We start from the raw sequence: 17062 nt of genomic DNA, 5'->3' as shown, positions 1-17062 counted from the left end.
GAAACCGCGCACAGATATTGGAAGATAAACGGAAGGGGGAGGGCGCCGCCGCGTTCGGGCGCTGGGAAGCAGTAGCCACCTGCACCAGGGAGCGGGCGGATTCGCGGACCAGCACCTGCGAGACAGCAGACTGAGACCATGCGCCGGGAACGCGCCACCAGACTGAAAACCGGAGCTCTGGTGTGCTCACTGGAACCAGACTGAGACCGGGAGCTCCCAAGTGTGCAGGGGTGCCTGGCGGCTGGCGGTGTTAGAAACACAAAGGACAGAGATGCGCCAGCCCTGGAAGTGAGGGCTGGGATGCCGGGTGTGGGACGCACATCCTGGGACGCTGCAGGGTTGAGCAGCACCAACAGAAACAGAGTTAAAGTGGCCAGAACATTAGTGGAGAACGGTCTGCGATCCCTCTGTTCTGTGACAGAGGCTGAGATTTGGCCACTGCTGCTCTGATTCTCAGAAGAGGCANCTGAGTACTGAGGTACGAAGCGGGGAGCCGTGAAACCGCGCACAGATATTGGAAGATAAACGGAAGGGGGAGGGCGCCGCCGTGTTCGGGCGCTGGGAAGCAGTAGCCACCTGCACCAGGGAGCGGGCGGATTTGCGGACCAGCACCTGCGAGACAGCAGACAGAGACCATGCGCCGGGAACACGCCACCAGACTGAAAACTGGAGCTCTGGTGTGCTCACTGGAACCAGACTGAGACCGGGAGCTCCCAAGTGTGCAGGGGTGCCTGGCGGCTGGCGGTGTTAGAAACACAAAGGACAGAGATGCGCCAGCCCTGGAAGTGAGGGCTGGGATGCCGGGTGTGGGACGCACATCCTGGGACGCTGCAGGGTTGAGCAGCACCAACAGAAACAGAGTTAAAGTGGCCAGAACATCAGTGGAGAACGGTCCGCGATCCCTCTGTTCTGAGACAGAGGCTGAATTTCAGCCGCTGCTGCTCTCTCAGAAGAGGCATAGCAAACCGCCAGGGAAAGCCGCCAGAGAACAAAAGCCCGGAAATACCGGCTCACAGGGTGCCCATCCCCATCCCCCCTCGCAAGGGACACAGAGACTCTACCCAAACAGGGTTTTCTGAGTACCGGCAGGCAGGCCCCTCCCCCAGAAGGCAGGCTGAAAAATCAAGAAGCCCACAACCCGGAGCGCCTGAGTGGCGCAGTCACCAAGCACCTGTCTTCGGATTAGGGTGTGATCACAACGCTCCGTAAGGAGTCCTTCATCGGGCTTCTCCACCGGGAACCTGCTTCTTCCTCTCCCACTCCTCTGCTTGGGTTCCCTTTCTTGCTGACTGTCTCTCTCTCTCTCAAATAAATAAATAAACTCTTTAAGGAAGAAGCCCACATCCCTAAGATCTCTATAAAACAAGGGCGCACGGCCTGGGTCCCAGTCAACACTTGGGCTCTGGACAACCCTGCAATCTCTCTTCATCAGAATGACGAGAAGGAGAAGTCCCCCCCAGCAAAGAAAAGATAATGAGTCTGTGGCCTCTGCCACAGAATTGGCCTCGGCCACAGAATTAATACATATGGATGTATCCCAATTATCAGAAATGGAATTCAGAGCAACAATGGTCAAGATGATGAGTAAACTTGAAAAAAGCATCAGAGAAAGCGTTGCTGAGAATATAGAATCCCTAAGGGCAGAAATGAGAGCGAATCTGACAGAAATTAAAAACTCAGTGGGCCAAATACAGTCAAAACTAGAGGCTCTGACGGCCAGGGTCACCGAGGCAGAGGAACGCGTTAGCGAATTGGAGGATGGGTTAGTAGAAGAAAAAACGAAAATAGAAGCTGGTCTTAAAAAAATCCACGCCCACGAATGTAGATTACGGGAGATTACTGACTCTATGAAACGATCCAATGTCAGAATCATCGGCATCCCTGAAGGGGTGGAGAAAAACAGAGGTCTAGAAGAGATATTTGAACAAATTGTAGCTGAAAACTTCCCTAATCTAGCAAGGGAAACAAGCATTCGTGTCCAAGAGGCAGAGAGGACCCCATCCAAGCTCAACCAGGACAAACCTACGCCACGGCATGTCATAGTGCAATTCGCAAATATTAGATCCAAGGATACAGTATTGAAAGCGGCCAGGGCAAAGAAATTTCTCACGTACCAAGGCAAAGGTATCAGGATTACGTCAGACCTGTCTACAGAGACCTGGAATGAGAGAAAGGCTTGGGGGGGCATTTTTAAAGCTCTTTCAGAGAAAAACATGCAGCCAAGGATCCTTTATCCAGCAAAGCTGTCATTCAGAATTGATGGAGAAATAAAGACGTTCCAAAATCGCCAATCATTAACCAATTTCGTAACCACGAAACCAGCCCTACAGGAGATATTAAGGGGGGCTCTATAAAGGTAAAAAGGCCCCAAGAGTGATACAGAGCAGCAAGTCACAACCGATACAAAGACTTTAAAGAGAAATGGCATCATTAAAATCATATCTGTCAATAATCTCTATCAATCTAAATGGCTTAAACTCTCCCATAAAACGCCACAGGGTTGCAGATTGGATAAAAAGACATGACCCATCCATTTGCTGTCTACAAGAGACTCATTTTGAACCCAAAGATGCATTCAGACTTAGAGTAAGGGGATGGAGTACCATCTTCCACGCAAATGGACCTCAAAAGAAAGCTGGAGTAGCAATTCTCATATCAGATAGACTGGATTTTAAACTAGAGGCCATAGAGAGAGATACAGAAGGGCACTATATTATTCTTAAAGGAAGTATTCAACAAGTGGATATGACAATTATTAATATATATGCCCCCAACAGGGGAGCAGCAAGATACACAAGCCAACTCTTAACCAAAATAAAGAGACATATAGATAAGAACACAGTAATAGTAGGGGACCTCAACACCCCACTATCAGAAATAGACAGAACACCCTGGCAAAAACTAAGCAAAGAATCAAAGGCTTTGAATGCCATACTCGACGAGTTGGACCTCATAGATATATATAGAACACTACACCCCAGAACCAAAGAATACTCATTCTATTCAAATGCCCATGGAACATTCTCAAGAATAGATCATGCTCTGGGACACAAAACAGGTCTCAGCCAATACCAAAAGATTGAAATTATCCCCTGCATATTCTCAGACCACAACGCTCTGAAATTGGAACTCAACCACAAGGAAAAACCTGGAAGAAACTCAAACACTTGGAGGCTAAGAACCATCCTGCTCAAGAATGACTCGATAAACCAGGAAATCAAAAAACAAATTAAACAATTTATGGAGACCAACGAGAATGAATACACAACGGTCCAAAACCTATGGGATACTGCAAAGGCAGTCCTAAGGGGGAAATACATAGCCATCCAAGCCTCACTCAAAAGAATAGAAAAATCTAAAATGCAGTTTCTATATTCTCACCTCAAGAAACTGGAACAGCAACAGAGGGACAGGCCTAACCCACTGACAAGGAAGGAGTTGACCAAGATTAGAGCAGAAATCAATGAATTAGAGACCAGAACCACAGTAGAGCAGATCAACAGGACTAGAAGCTGGTTCTTTGAGAGAATCCATAAAATTGATAGACCACTGGCAAAACTTGTCCAAAAACAAAGAGAAAGGACTGAGATTATTAAAATTATGACTGAAAAGGGAGAGGTCACGACCAGCACCATTGAAATTGCAAGGATTATTAGAAACTTTTATCAACAGCTATATGCCAAAAAACTAAACAATCTGGAAGAGATGGAGGCCTTCCTGGAAACCTATAAACTACCAAGACTGAAACAGGAAGAAATAGATTTCTTAAATAGGCCAATTAACTATGAAGAAATTGAGTCAGTGATAAACAACCTTCCAAATAATAAAACTCCAGGCCCAGACGGTTTTCCTGGGGAATTCTACCAAACATTCAAAGAAGAAATAATACCTATTCTCCTAAAGCTATTTCAAAAAATAGAAACAGAAGGAAAGCTACCAAACTCATTCTATGAGGCTAATATTACCTTGATCCCCAAACCAGGCAAAGACCCCCTCAAAAAGGAGAATTACAGACCGATTTCTCTAATGAATATGGATGCCAAAATCCTCAACAAGATCCTTGCTAATAGAATCCAACAGTACATTAAAAGGATTATCCATCATGACCAAGTGGGATTCATACCTGGGATGCAAGCATGGTTCAACACTCGCAAATCAATCAATGTGATACATCATATCAACAAGAAAAGACTCAAGAACCATATGATCCTCTCAATTGATGCAGAAAAAGCATTTGACAAAATACAGCATCCTTTCCTGATTAAAACCCTTCAGAGTGTAGGAATAGAGGGTACATTTCTCAATCTCATAAAAGCCATCTATGAAAAGCCTACTGCAAGCATTATTCTCAATGGGGAAAAGCTGGAAGCCTTTCCCTTAAGATCAGGAACACGACAAGGATGCCCACTCTCGCCACTATTATTCAACATAGTACTAGAAGTCCTTGCAACAGCAATCAGAAGACAAAAAGGGATCAAAGGTATCCAAATCGGCAAAGAAGAAGTCAAACTGTCTCTCTTTGCAGATGACATGATACTCTATATGGAAAACCCAAAGGAATCCACTCCCAAACTATTAGAAGTTATAGAACAATTCAGTAAGGTGGCAGGATACAAAATCAATGCCCAGAAATCAGTTGCATTTCTATACACGAATAACGAGACTGAAGAAAGAGAAATTAGGGAATCCATCCCATTTACAATAACACCAAAAACCATACGTTACCTTGGAATTAACTTAACCAGAGACGTAAAGGACCTATATCCTAGAAACTATAGATCACTTTTGAAAGATATTGAGGAAGACATAAAAAGATGGAAAAATATTCCATGCTCATGGATTGGAAGAATTAACATAGTTAAAATGTCCATACTACCCAGAGCAATCTACACTTTCAATGCTATCCCGATCAAAATACCGAGGACATTTTTCAAAGAACTGGAACAAATAGTCCTTAAATTTGTATGGAACCAGAAAAGGCCCCGAATCTCCAAGGAACTGTTGAAAAGGAAAAACAAAGCTGGGGGCATCACAATGCCGGATTTCGAGCTGTACTACAAAGCTGTGATCACAAAGACAGCATGGTACTGGCACAAAAACAGACACATCGACCAATGGAACAGAATAGAGAACCCAGAAATGGACCCTCGGCTCTTTGGGCAACTAATCTTTGATAAAGCAGGAAAAAACATCCGGTGGAAAAAAGACAGTCTCTTCAATAAATGGTGCTGGGAAAATTGGACAGCTACATGCAAAAGAATGAAACTTGACCACTCTCTCACACCATACACAAAAATAAACTCCAAATGGATGAAAGACCTCAATGTGAGACAGGAATCCATCAAAATTCTAGAGGAGAACATAGGCAACAACTTCTATGACATCGGCCAGAGCAACCTTTTTCACGACACATCTCCAAAGGCAAGAGAAATAAAAGATAAAATGAACTTATGGGACTTTATCAGGATAAAGAGCTTCTGCACAGCCAAGGAAACAGTCAAAAAAACTAAGAGACAGCCCACGGAATGGGAGAATATATTTGCAAAGGACACTACAGATAAAGGACTGGTATCCAAGATCTACAAAGAACTTCTCAAACTCAATACACGAGAAACAAATAAACAAATCAAAAAATGGGTAGAAGATATGAGCAGACACTTTTCCAATGAAGACATACAAATGGCTAACAGACACATGAAAAATGTTCAAAATCATTAGCCATCAGGGAAATTCAAATCAAAACCACACTGAGATACCACCTTATGCCAGTTAGAATGGCAAAAACAGACAAGGCAAGAAACAACAATTGTTGGAGAGGATGTGGAGAAAGGGGATCCCTCTTACATTGTTGGTGGGAATGCACGTTGGTAGAGCCACTCTGGAAAACAGTGTGGAGGTCCCTTAAAAAGTTAAAAATTGAGCTACCCTATGACCCAGCCATTGCACTATTGGGTATTTACCCCAAAGATACAGACGTAGTGAAGAGAAGGGCCATATGCACCCCAATGTTCATAGCAGCATTGTCCACAATAGCTAAATCGTGGAAGGAGCCGAGATGCCCTTCAATAGATGACTGGATTAAAAAGTGTGGTCCATATATAGAATGGAATATTACTCAGCTATCAGAAAGAATGAATTCTCAACATTTGCTGCAACATGGACGGCACTGGAGGAGATAATGCTAAGCGAAATAAGTCAAGCAGAGAAAGACAATTATCATATGATTTGTCTCATGTATGGAACATAAGAACTAGGAAGATCGGTAGGAGAAGAAAGGGATAAAGAAAGGGGGGGTAATCAGACGGGAATGAAGCATGAAAGACTATGGACTCTGAGAAACAAACTGAGGGTTTTAGAGGGGAGGTGGGTGGGGGAATGGGATAGGCTGGTGATGGGTAGTAAGGAGGGCACGTGTTGCATGGTGCACTGGGTGTTATACGCAACTAATGAATCATCAAACTTTACAGCAGAAACTAGGGATGTACTGTATGGTGACTAACATAATATAATAAAAAAACATAAAAAAAAGAAGAAAAGAAAAAATGTCTGTCTACTGCTTAGAGGTTTGGAAAGTGATGATGACTGTCCATGGCCACGAGAGAACACAGTGTTTCTGGTGAAGTGAGTGTGTGTATGTGGCAGCAACTCAAAATGAAGCAAAATGGTGGTAGAGGCTAAGAAAGAATATAGGAAAATACAAAACATTTCATGGTTCTTTCTTTGAACTGTACCAGTTAATGGCCCCTACTTAGCAAAGAATGCAAGCTCTCTAGCTGCCCTCTTTATGCTGGATTCCCCAGTGACAGGATCTTCTGTTACACAGAAGTGCATCCATAGAAACCCGCCACACTGAAGTGGGTTTGTTTTCTCTTTGTTCATTCTTCTTAAAACAGCCTTTTAAGTTGTTTTGACATCCAGCTACCTAATAGTAGAGTCCTAAACAAAAAAATTTAATGCCAGATCTATAGGATGTCAGAATTTGGATAAAATGAATAAAAAATTTGTTACCCAAATGTGCTATAAAACAGCACAATGATGTGTTACAGAAGGTGTTAGAAAATAATTACAACTGTTGAAAAAATCCTACCCTAAAGATCAGATAGTCTGAATTTTTAAAAATCGTCTTGGTGGAACCAGTTTATGTTTTATTAAAATTTCTCAAGGAAAAAATCTAAACCCTTCCTGGTGCAAACCTGGCAAAAGACTAAATAGCTTTATCTGATAAATATAAATTTAATTCAGTGAAACAAAGTCTGAGCCGAGGAAGAAAATCTGATGGAAGAAAGCTTAGTCTCTCTTTTGTCTTAGAGGGTTATGTTGTAAGATTTCCCTTCCTGCCTGGGATAAGCAGTAACATAATACAACACCTGATGCTTGGAGAGGAAGGAAAAGTAGTGAACGTCCTTGCAACTCTATTTCTTTGACTTCAAAATGGGAAAGATGGACTTGATTTTTAAATGACGGGATCCGTGCTTGGGTTTACCCTGTTCTCTCCTTCCTTGTAATGAAACAGAATGGTGACCCGTTGGATTTTCACTCTTGTTAACAGTTGTTTTCTTTGGGCAGCTGATGGATGGCGTAAAGGGAACAACAAAGTTTTCCCTGTGGGATAACAATTTAGAGGGACTTTGATGGGGAGCAGGGATAAAACCTGGACAACAAACTACAACCTACTGGGAGCATCTCTTAAAGCAAATATAGGGTATGTGTGAGGGGGGGGGCTCATGCTTTTCAGAGCTGATTATCATCTTAAACGAGGGGAAAGATTGAAAGATAATAGTAAAAGGCAGATATGAAGTGTGTTTTTCCACCGATAAAGTGTAGCGCATAAGAAAGAGTCAGATATTCATTGAAACAATTGTAGGCATCAGAACAAAAACTGAAGTCGTCTTGCTTTTAAAATGTATAGACCAAAGAAGGTTTCTTTTGGAAGTTTTGGTAAGAGTCACAAGTTTTAAGTAAGGTATTTTTAGGTAAGATGTTGTCTTCTAACTTTCTTTCCTGGTACTCTCTGCACACTCACTCCTCTCCAGACACAAGGGCCTGGTTACTCTCTCAAACATGACAAGAAACCTCCACCATAGGTCTTTGGCAGTGGGTATTCCCTTTCATGGAATGTTCTTTTCTAGATATTCTCCTGAGTAATTCCCTCATCCTTCAAGTCTTTGCTCAAAAGCTGCTTCCTCATGGAGACCTATCCAATTAGACAATGTACCCAGCCCCTCCTTCCACCCAGCTGACAACCCCTTCCTGAAAACTCTTCCCACCCCTTTTTCCCTGCTCCACTCCTTATCTTCTATAGAATTTATCATCTTCTAATATGCTGTATTAGGTTTTCTTCAATATATATTATTTATTGTCTGTTCCCTCATCCACCCACACTCACTCCTACCGCCCGAGAGAATGCTAAACTCCAAGAGGGCAAAGATCTTTGTTATACACACACACACACACACACACACATAATTTTTAAAAAGATTTTATTTATTTATTTGAGAGAGAGAGAGAGCAAGTGAAGGAGGGAGAGAAAGCATGAGCAGAGGGAGGGCAGAGGAAGAAGCAGGGAGCCCAATGTGGGACTTGATTTCTGGACTCCGGGATCATGACCTGAGCTGAAGGCAGACACTTAACCGAGTGAGCCACCCAGGCGCCTGGCTCTTTTTTTTTTTTTTTTTTTTAAACTGGATGTGTCCAAAACACCTAGTACAGAGCCCACAGGTAAACGGTCTAAAGGTACTCAATTAGTATTTGTTAAATGAATAAACAAAAGCTTATGTAATCCACATGAACTGCAAAGTACATAAAAGCTAAGGAAGACAGCAGAGAACTTCTCATGTACATCTGCTCTTACTGTTGTTGGGAGATACAGAAACGGGAAGCCAAATAGACTAAGGGTTTGTTTTGTTTCCTGGGAGAAGAACCACCTAGAAACTGGTCCTTTTTACTACCCAGTTTTCAGTCTTTCCTGAGATTAATAATATCTAGCATTTGAATGATGCTTCTAAATTTTTTCTTAAAGGTCTGTGTTATATGTTAGCTTGCTTTACTCCCTATTTTTAATAAAACTAAAGCTCAGAGAGGCAAAACCCTGCCTGATGTGTTACATTCAGCAAATGCGACTTCACATTTGGGTATCTAGGCTTTCTAATTCCATAAGCTGTCTTCACAAAGAGAGAAGACAAAGGACTACCCCACTGAGAGGAGGAAAGACAAGCAACTGGGGTGTGCCTTGGGGGGAGACTCATAGTGTGATGTGTGTGGGTAAGACTAAGAGGACAAGAACAGAGACAAATTGTTAGAATTAAAGGAGAACATCGTCATTGACAATGACCGACATCTGTTGTTCAGTATTCAAAACATGCTTTAAAAAGTTAAAATGATACCTAAAGTGTATTTCACAGTGCTCATTTATGCCTTAAATGCCATAAAGTTTAGACTTTGTGAGGGGATTTATTATTATTATTTTCCTTGTTTCTTATCATGTAACTACAACTCATTTAGAAAATTAAGGTCGATACTGAAATTTTGCCAATGTTTTTCAATAGTTCTCAGCTCTCCAGCTATGAATTCTCAACATTAGATAGCAATTTTTGTTCTTTGTTATCATGTATTTATCGGATATATTATTTCTGGAATACACAGCTGTTAACTGCAAAACTATTCTTTAAAGTGTCAGCCTTCAATCATGTAGCTCTTTCATTTCTATTTTTTTCCTCTAGCAGCTGTTCTATTGATTGTCTAGAAATTGTCCTTTCTATGTTTAAAATTAAAACAGGAAGTGCAAAATAAAAAGGTTATATGTGGAAAAGGGTGGTAAAATCATAAGAACCCAAGAGCTGTGCTCCAAGAAACTGAAATGTATGTGCCTTGTAAACACACCCACATACACACAGTTGGAATGCAAAAATACACAATTAACACTGGCCTTATTGAAATAATTCAGGAGAAGCATCAAATACGTTAAGTGCACACTATGTGTTTATTACTTTGCTAAATGCTGAAACATACTTTCAGGAAGTGGATAAGTTGTTATTACTCTCATTTTACAGTTGAGGAAACTGAAGCTCAGTGAAGTTAAATGACCTAGCCAAGACCCCACAGCCAGGAAATTGCAGAGATGAGATTAGAATTGAGATTTGTCTTGATTTCAGAAAAGCCTGTGTTCTCTTCTCTTTTTATCTCCTTTTCTCCTGAACTATTTCAGACATACAAAAACTGTACAGAGAAAAATGAAAATCTAAGTACCCATCTGCCAATTTAAGGACAAGAAAATTATAAGTTGGACCCTTAATTATATTTGCCAGTCTCATTCTGCCTCTTTTCCTCTTGAATCCTGAATTTGTATTTTTCATTCCCATTTATATTTTTACATGTTTACTACATATATGTGTTGTTAAGCAATATTTAGTGTTATTTGACACTAATGCTAATTTTTTACTAATCTATATAGACATGTATAGATGTATATATGCATATATACACATGCACATACATATATAAATATTGAAATACATATGTATATATATTTATATACTGATACATGTGTGTAAATATATGTAGATCTGTATATATATGATGAGATATATGTGTATATGCATATACTCTATTTATGCTTAACAATGTTACAGAAAAATCCATCTGAATGATCTGAGCAAGAATTGACATGAATTTTATCAAAAGCTCTTTGACATCAATGAAGATGATCATATGATACTTCTTAAGTTTTATAATGTAATGGATTTTATTTACTGATTTTCTAATATTCAACATTTTTGATTTTGTGGAATCTATTTTGGTGCCGATATGTTATTTTTAACACTGCTTTTGGATTTTAATTGCTAAACTTGAGTGATTTATTTTTAATTCAATTTATTTAAACTAGGAAAATATTCACCCATTTCTCCTATTTCCCACCCTCCATCTCTGGCAACCACCAGTCTGTTCTCTATATCTATGAGCTTGGTTTTTGTTTGTTTGTTTAAGCTTCCATATATAAGAGAGACCATATGGTATTTGTCTTTCTCTGATTTATTTCACTTACCATAATGACTTTCAGGTCCACCCAAGTTGTCACAAATGGCAAGATTTCATTCATTTTTATGGCTGAATAATATTGTATGTATATACCACAACTTCTTTATCCATCCGTTGATGGACAGTTAGGTTGTTTCTATATCTTGGCCATTGTAAGTAATGCTGCAGTGGCTGCAGGCGTGTATTATGCAAATACCATACTGTTTTGATCTTTTCTTCCTCCTCACTGCCTTTGGTCAGATCTTTATTCAGAATTAGCTGTCCAAAATGATTGGACATTTACGGAACAAACAAATTGAAGTATATGCAGCAGGCTTCTTCTCTTCTGTTTCGGGTTTCTTTTCTGCAAGCTTCTCCGCTGCTGTTTTCTTGGTAGCTGCAATTTTTTTTCGCACCAGAGGTTTTTCTGATCATAATGCCACCAGCCTCCTTACCTCTCTTCCCTCTCACAGGCTTCTTGCCTGGAACCCCTTCTCATCTGAGCTGGCTTCCAGTGCTGCTGCTGCCTTATCCATCTGGAGTTTGTGAGTTTTGCTCCAGGGACGAATGGTTATTCTGTCTTGTGGTCTTGGTGTATGGGTTCAGCTTCAACATGATTCTCAGGTTTTTCAGGGGATTCTGCTTTAGGACTCTGTGATGAATCCTCTTGTGTGGTGCTCAGAGGGCTCTTTGGATCTTGGGGCTTTTCAAGATTTTGCTAAGGTCTGTATTGAGCATCTTGTGCCTGAGAAGGTTGTAGGTACTCTTGAGGGAGGCAGCTTTATGCCAAGTGCCACGCAGATCATCTAACCTGCAGGAAGCACTTTCAGTCCTAATGCAGAAGTGTCCCACAGGCCCTCCAGGAGCAAGTTTCAAAATGTTCAGTTTGCATACATTAAGTAAAGTCATTCCAAGGGTGTTTCTGAAGGATTCCGTTGTCCGCATTATAGAGGACTCGTGGTCTCCTGTGCTGGATATGACACATTTTGCCCTTGCCAGCTCTCCTTTGCTGAGAGGCATAGATCTTCTTGATATCATTCCAGGCCTCAAGTTTCTTAAGAAGCAGAACAGCCTCCTTGGTTTTCTTGTAGCTTTCAGTTTTATCTTTGACCACCAAAACAAGTTCAGGAATTTCTTCAATTTGATGACCTTTAGACACGACCAGCGCTGGTAAGGCTGAGGCAGCCGGGGCGGGGCAGATGGCATATCGCTTCTGTGTTGTGCTCATTATGCGGTGCCGGTGGTGCCGGGTTTTGGTTGATGCGATCGTGCAGCCCCCACGCACATATTTCCAAAAGCACCCTGCCTGGAACTGTGAGTCCCATTGCCTTGAGCTCTAGAAATCTGAGCCCCAGGACTCAGCACTGGTTTGATGACCTGATAATTCACTGACAGCATAGGTCTGTCTCTTGCTTTTGCCCCAGTTGGTGTGAACAAAGTTCATGACACCTGGTCAAATGGGAATCTTGAACACAGCAGACAAAGTTAAATTTTTGCCAGAAGACTCCCTCTTTTAGAAGTACACTGATACCACTGGGCAGGCACATGCCTTGGCAGGGAGAGAAAGCCATGCTCCTCTCAACCTCAGTGGCTCCTACAGGAAAAGCTATTTCGATCTTTTGGTGTTTTCAGATTAGTGTTCTTGTTTTCTTTAGATAAATACCCAGAAGTGGAATTTCTGGATCATAGGGTAATTCTATGTGTAATTTTTTGATGACTCTTGTTTTCCATAGTGGCTGCACTAACTTATATTCCCACCAACAGTGCACTAAGACTTCCCTTTTCTCTATATCCTCGCCAACAGTTACTGTTTCTAGTCTTTTGGATAACAGCCATTCAAACAGGTGTGTGGTGATATCTCACTGAGGTTTTGATCTGCATTTCTCTGGTTAATGATGTAGAGCATCTTTTCATGTACATGTTGGCCATCTGCATGGCTTCTTTAGAAAACTGTCTATTTAGTTCTTCTGCTCGTTTTTAATTGGATTTGGTTTTGTTTTGTTTTGCTGTTGAGCTGTATGTGTTCTTTTTATATTTTGGATATAAGCTCTTATCAGATAAATGATTTACAAATATTTTCTCCCATTCAGGAGGTTGCCTTTTCATTTTGCTGATGGTTTCCTTTGTTGTGCAGATTTATAGTTCAACATAGTCTCCCTTGTTTATTTTTGCTTTTGTTGCTTTGTTTTTGGCATCAGATTAAAGAAGTCATTCCCAAGACCTATGTCAGTTTCTTACCGCCTGGGTTTTCTTCAAGGAGTTTCATGGTTTGGGGTCTTTTTTTTTTTTTTTTAAAAGCTTTTATTTATTTGAGAGAGAGAGAGAGCATGAGCAGGAAGAGGAGCAGAGAGAGAGGGAGAATCAGACAACCTGCTGAGCAGGGAGCCCAACTCAGCTTGGGGATGGGGCTCGATCCTGGGACTCTGAGATCGACCTGAGCCGAAGAACACAGAAGCTTAACTGAGCTAAACAGGCGCCCCTGGTTTTAGATCTTACATTCAAGTTTTTAATCCATTTTGAGTTCACTTTTGTGTCTGTTGTAAGATAGTAGCCCAATTTCATTCTTTTGCATGTGGCTGTTCAATATTCCCAACACCATTTATTGAAGGGACTGTCCTTTCCCCATTGCATATTCTTGGCTCCTCTGTCATAAATTAATTACTATACATGCATGGATTTATTTGTGGGCTCTCTATTCTGTTCTATTGATCTATGTGTCTATTTTTTATGCCAATACCATACTGTTTTGATTACTATAGTTTTGTAATAATAGTTTGAAATCAGGAAGCATGACTCCTTCGGCTTTGCTCTTTCTCAAGATTGCTTGGCTATTTGGAGTCTTTTGTGGGTCCATACAAATTTTTAGGATTGCTTGTTCTTTTTCTGTGAAAAAAACCATTGGAATTTTGAGAGTAATTGCACTGAATCTCAGATTGCTTTGGGTAGTATGAATGTTTTTAACAATATTAATTCTTCCAATCCATGAGAATGGAATACCTTTCTATTCATTTTTGTCATCTTCAATTTCTTTCATCAATGTCTTATAGTTTTCAGTGTACAGGCCTTTAATCTTCTTGGTTAAATTTATTTTATAGGTGTTTTATTCCTTTTGATGAAATTGTAGATGGGTTTTCTTAATTTCCCTTTCTGATAGTCTCTTTGCTATTAGTTTGTAGAAACACAACAACTTTTCATGTATTGGTTTTGTATCCTTAAATTTTACTGAATTTATTAGTTTTAACAGTTTTTAAATTTTTAAAAAATTAACATATAATGTATTATTTGTTTCAGGGGTACAGGTCTGTGATTCATCAGTCTTACATAATACCCATTGCTCATTACAACACATACCCTCCCCAACGTCTATCACCTGGTTACCCCATCTCTTCACCTCCTCCCCTCCAGCAACCCTTAGTTTCTTTCCTAAGTTTAAGAGTCTCTTATGGTTTGTCCTTCTCTCTGGTTTTGTGTTGTTTCTTTTCCTCTCTTCCCCTATGACCCTCTGCCTTGTTTCTTAAACTCCACATATCAGTGAGTCATATGATAATTGTCTTTCTCTGATTGACTTATTTCACTTAGCCTAATACCAGTCTAGTTCCATCCATTGTCATTGCAACTGGCAAGATTTCTTCTTTTTGATGGCTGCATAATACCCCATTGTATCTATATACCACATCTTCTCAATCCATTCATCTGTCCATGGACATCTGGGCTCTTTCCATACTTTGGCTATTGTGGATGTTGCTGCTATAAACATTGGGGGCGCATGTGCCCCTTTGGATCACTACATTTGTATCTCTGGGGTAAATACTGAGTAGTACAATTGCTGGGTCATAGGGTAGCTCTATTTTCAACTTTTTTGAGGAACCTCCATACTGTTTTCTAAGTGGCTGTACCACCTTGCATTCCCACCAACAGTGTGGGAGGGTTCCCTTTTCTCTGCCTCCTCACCAACATCTGTTGTTTCCTGGTTTGCTAATTTTAGCCATTCTGACTAGCGTGAGGTGATATCTCATTGTGGTTTTGATTTGTATTTCCCTGATGCCGAGTGTGTGGAGCATTTTTTCATGTGTCTGTTGGCCATTTGGATGACTTCTTTGCAGAAATGTCTGTTCATGTCTTCTGCCAATTTCTTGATGGGATTATTTGTTCTTTGGGTGTTGAGTTTGAGAGTTCTTTATACATTTTGAATACTAGTCCTTTATCTGATATGTCATTTGCAAATATCTTCTCCCATTCTGTTGGTTGTCTTTTGGTTTTGTTGACTGTTTCTTTTGCTGTGCAAAAGCTTTTTATCTGATGAAGTCCCAATAGTTCATTTTTGCCTTTGTTTCCCTTGCCTTTGGAGACATATCTAGCAAGAAGTTGTTGCAGCCGAGGTCAAAGAGGTTGCTTCCTGTGTTCTCCTCTAGGATTTTGATGGATTTTCCTATCTCACATTTAGGTCTTTTTGATGAACTGTTTAGGGTTTTCTATATATAGTATCATGTCATCTGCAAATAGTGACAACTTTACTTCTTTCCCAATATTGATGACTTTTATTTCTTTTTCTTGCCTAATTGCTGTGGCTAGGACTTCCACCACTATGTTGAATAAAAGTGCAAGAGTGGGCATCCTTGTCTTACGCCTGATCCAATGTTGAGTATGATGTTAGCTGTAGGCCTGTCATATATGGTCTTTAATATGTTGAGGCATGTTTCCTCTATACCAACTTTGTTGAGAGTTTTTATCATAAAGAGATGTTGAATTTTGTTGAATGCTTTTTCTGCATCTATTGAGATCATATAATTTTTATCCTTCATTTTGTTAATGTGGTATATATCACATTGACTCATTTGCAGAGGTTGAACCATCCTTGTTCCCTGGAATAAATCCTGCTTGATCATGGCGTATGATCCTTTTAATGTGTTATTGAATTTGGCTTGCTAACATTTTGTTGGGGGCTTTTGAATCCATTGTCATCAGGGATATTGGATTTTAATTTTCTTGTGACAACTTTGTCTGGTTTTGGTAACAGGATAATGCTGGGCTTGTGAATGAGTTTGGTAGAATTTCCTCCTCTTCTATTTTTTCTATTAAATCTAAACTTTAAGATATATGCACTGATACTTAGAAGTAATATTGCTCAAAGCCAATAATCCAGGACAACTAATTAACTTCTTTCTTTCTTTCTTTCTTTCTTTCTTTCTTTCTTTCTTTCTTACTTACTTACTTACTTTTTTCTTTAGGTTTTCCTGGACTTCACAATTAATTTGAATGTAAATTCTAAACCAGGATAAAGGCACATTCGGTGAGTATACTGTTTTTGTCCCTTCTTTCACAAGGACACTCAAGTGTCAGTTTTGTGTAATGGTATCATTTAATTTCCCACATTATGCAGGCCAAGACCTTGTCTCATAGCCTCATATATATATTTTTTAAGATCCAAGCCTCGTGGTTACCGAACTAAATTCAGTGCATAAACTTGTTATAAACAACATGGCATCTGGCATCCCCTAGAGTAAGTGATCTGAGAGAGAGGCAGCAATGAAGATGGTAGCTGCAGTGTCTTTTATAAGTGAATATCAGAAATGACATACCAATTCTTCTGACATTCTATTGGTCACACCAATAGACCAACTCTGGTATAATATGGGAGGGGATTATACAAGGGTGTTAATACCATGAGGTGGGGATCATTAGGAGCCACTGTAGATGCTGGCTACCAGAGTACATATCTACTTTTAAATTCTATTAAATCTAGTCTATACTGATAGTTCATGACAGAAATGTATTACCAGCAACCTACACAATATCTGACAAATAGTGGACTCCTAATAATTTTTAATAATTGGCTAGCTAATTTTATATTATCATAGATCTATTAAAGCATAGGTACGTGGGGTTTTTAGGTTTTTCTAGAAGGATTTATAGAAGAAGGATATTTTGGCTGCCATAATTTGGTAAAGAGAAGTTAAAGGCATGCATAACTACTATGTATATGTGAATCTTAGGCATTACTTCAAAATTTTATTTCACTCAAAGAGGAAGCTTCAAGAGAATGGGCATT

At 40.1% G+C, this 17062-nt stretch overlaps 1 pseudogene; it reads right to left on the bottom strand.

The window, feature by feature from the left end:
* LOC100468142 overlaps positions 1–17062 on the bottom strand; it is a 117534-nt pseudogene that overhangs the window by 64861 nt on the left and 35611 nt on the right.

The sequence above is a fragment of the Ailuropoda melanoleuca genome, chromosome 3, assembly GCF_002007445.2.
Source record: "Ailuropoda melanoleuca isolate Jingjing chromosome 3, ASM200744v2, whole genome shotgun sequence".
Lineage (NCBI taxonomy): Eukaryota > Metazoa > Chordata > Mammalia > Carnivora > Ursidae > Ailuropoda > Ailuropoda melanoleuca.
This window is presented reverse-complemented; position numbering and strand designations above follow the sequence as displayed.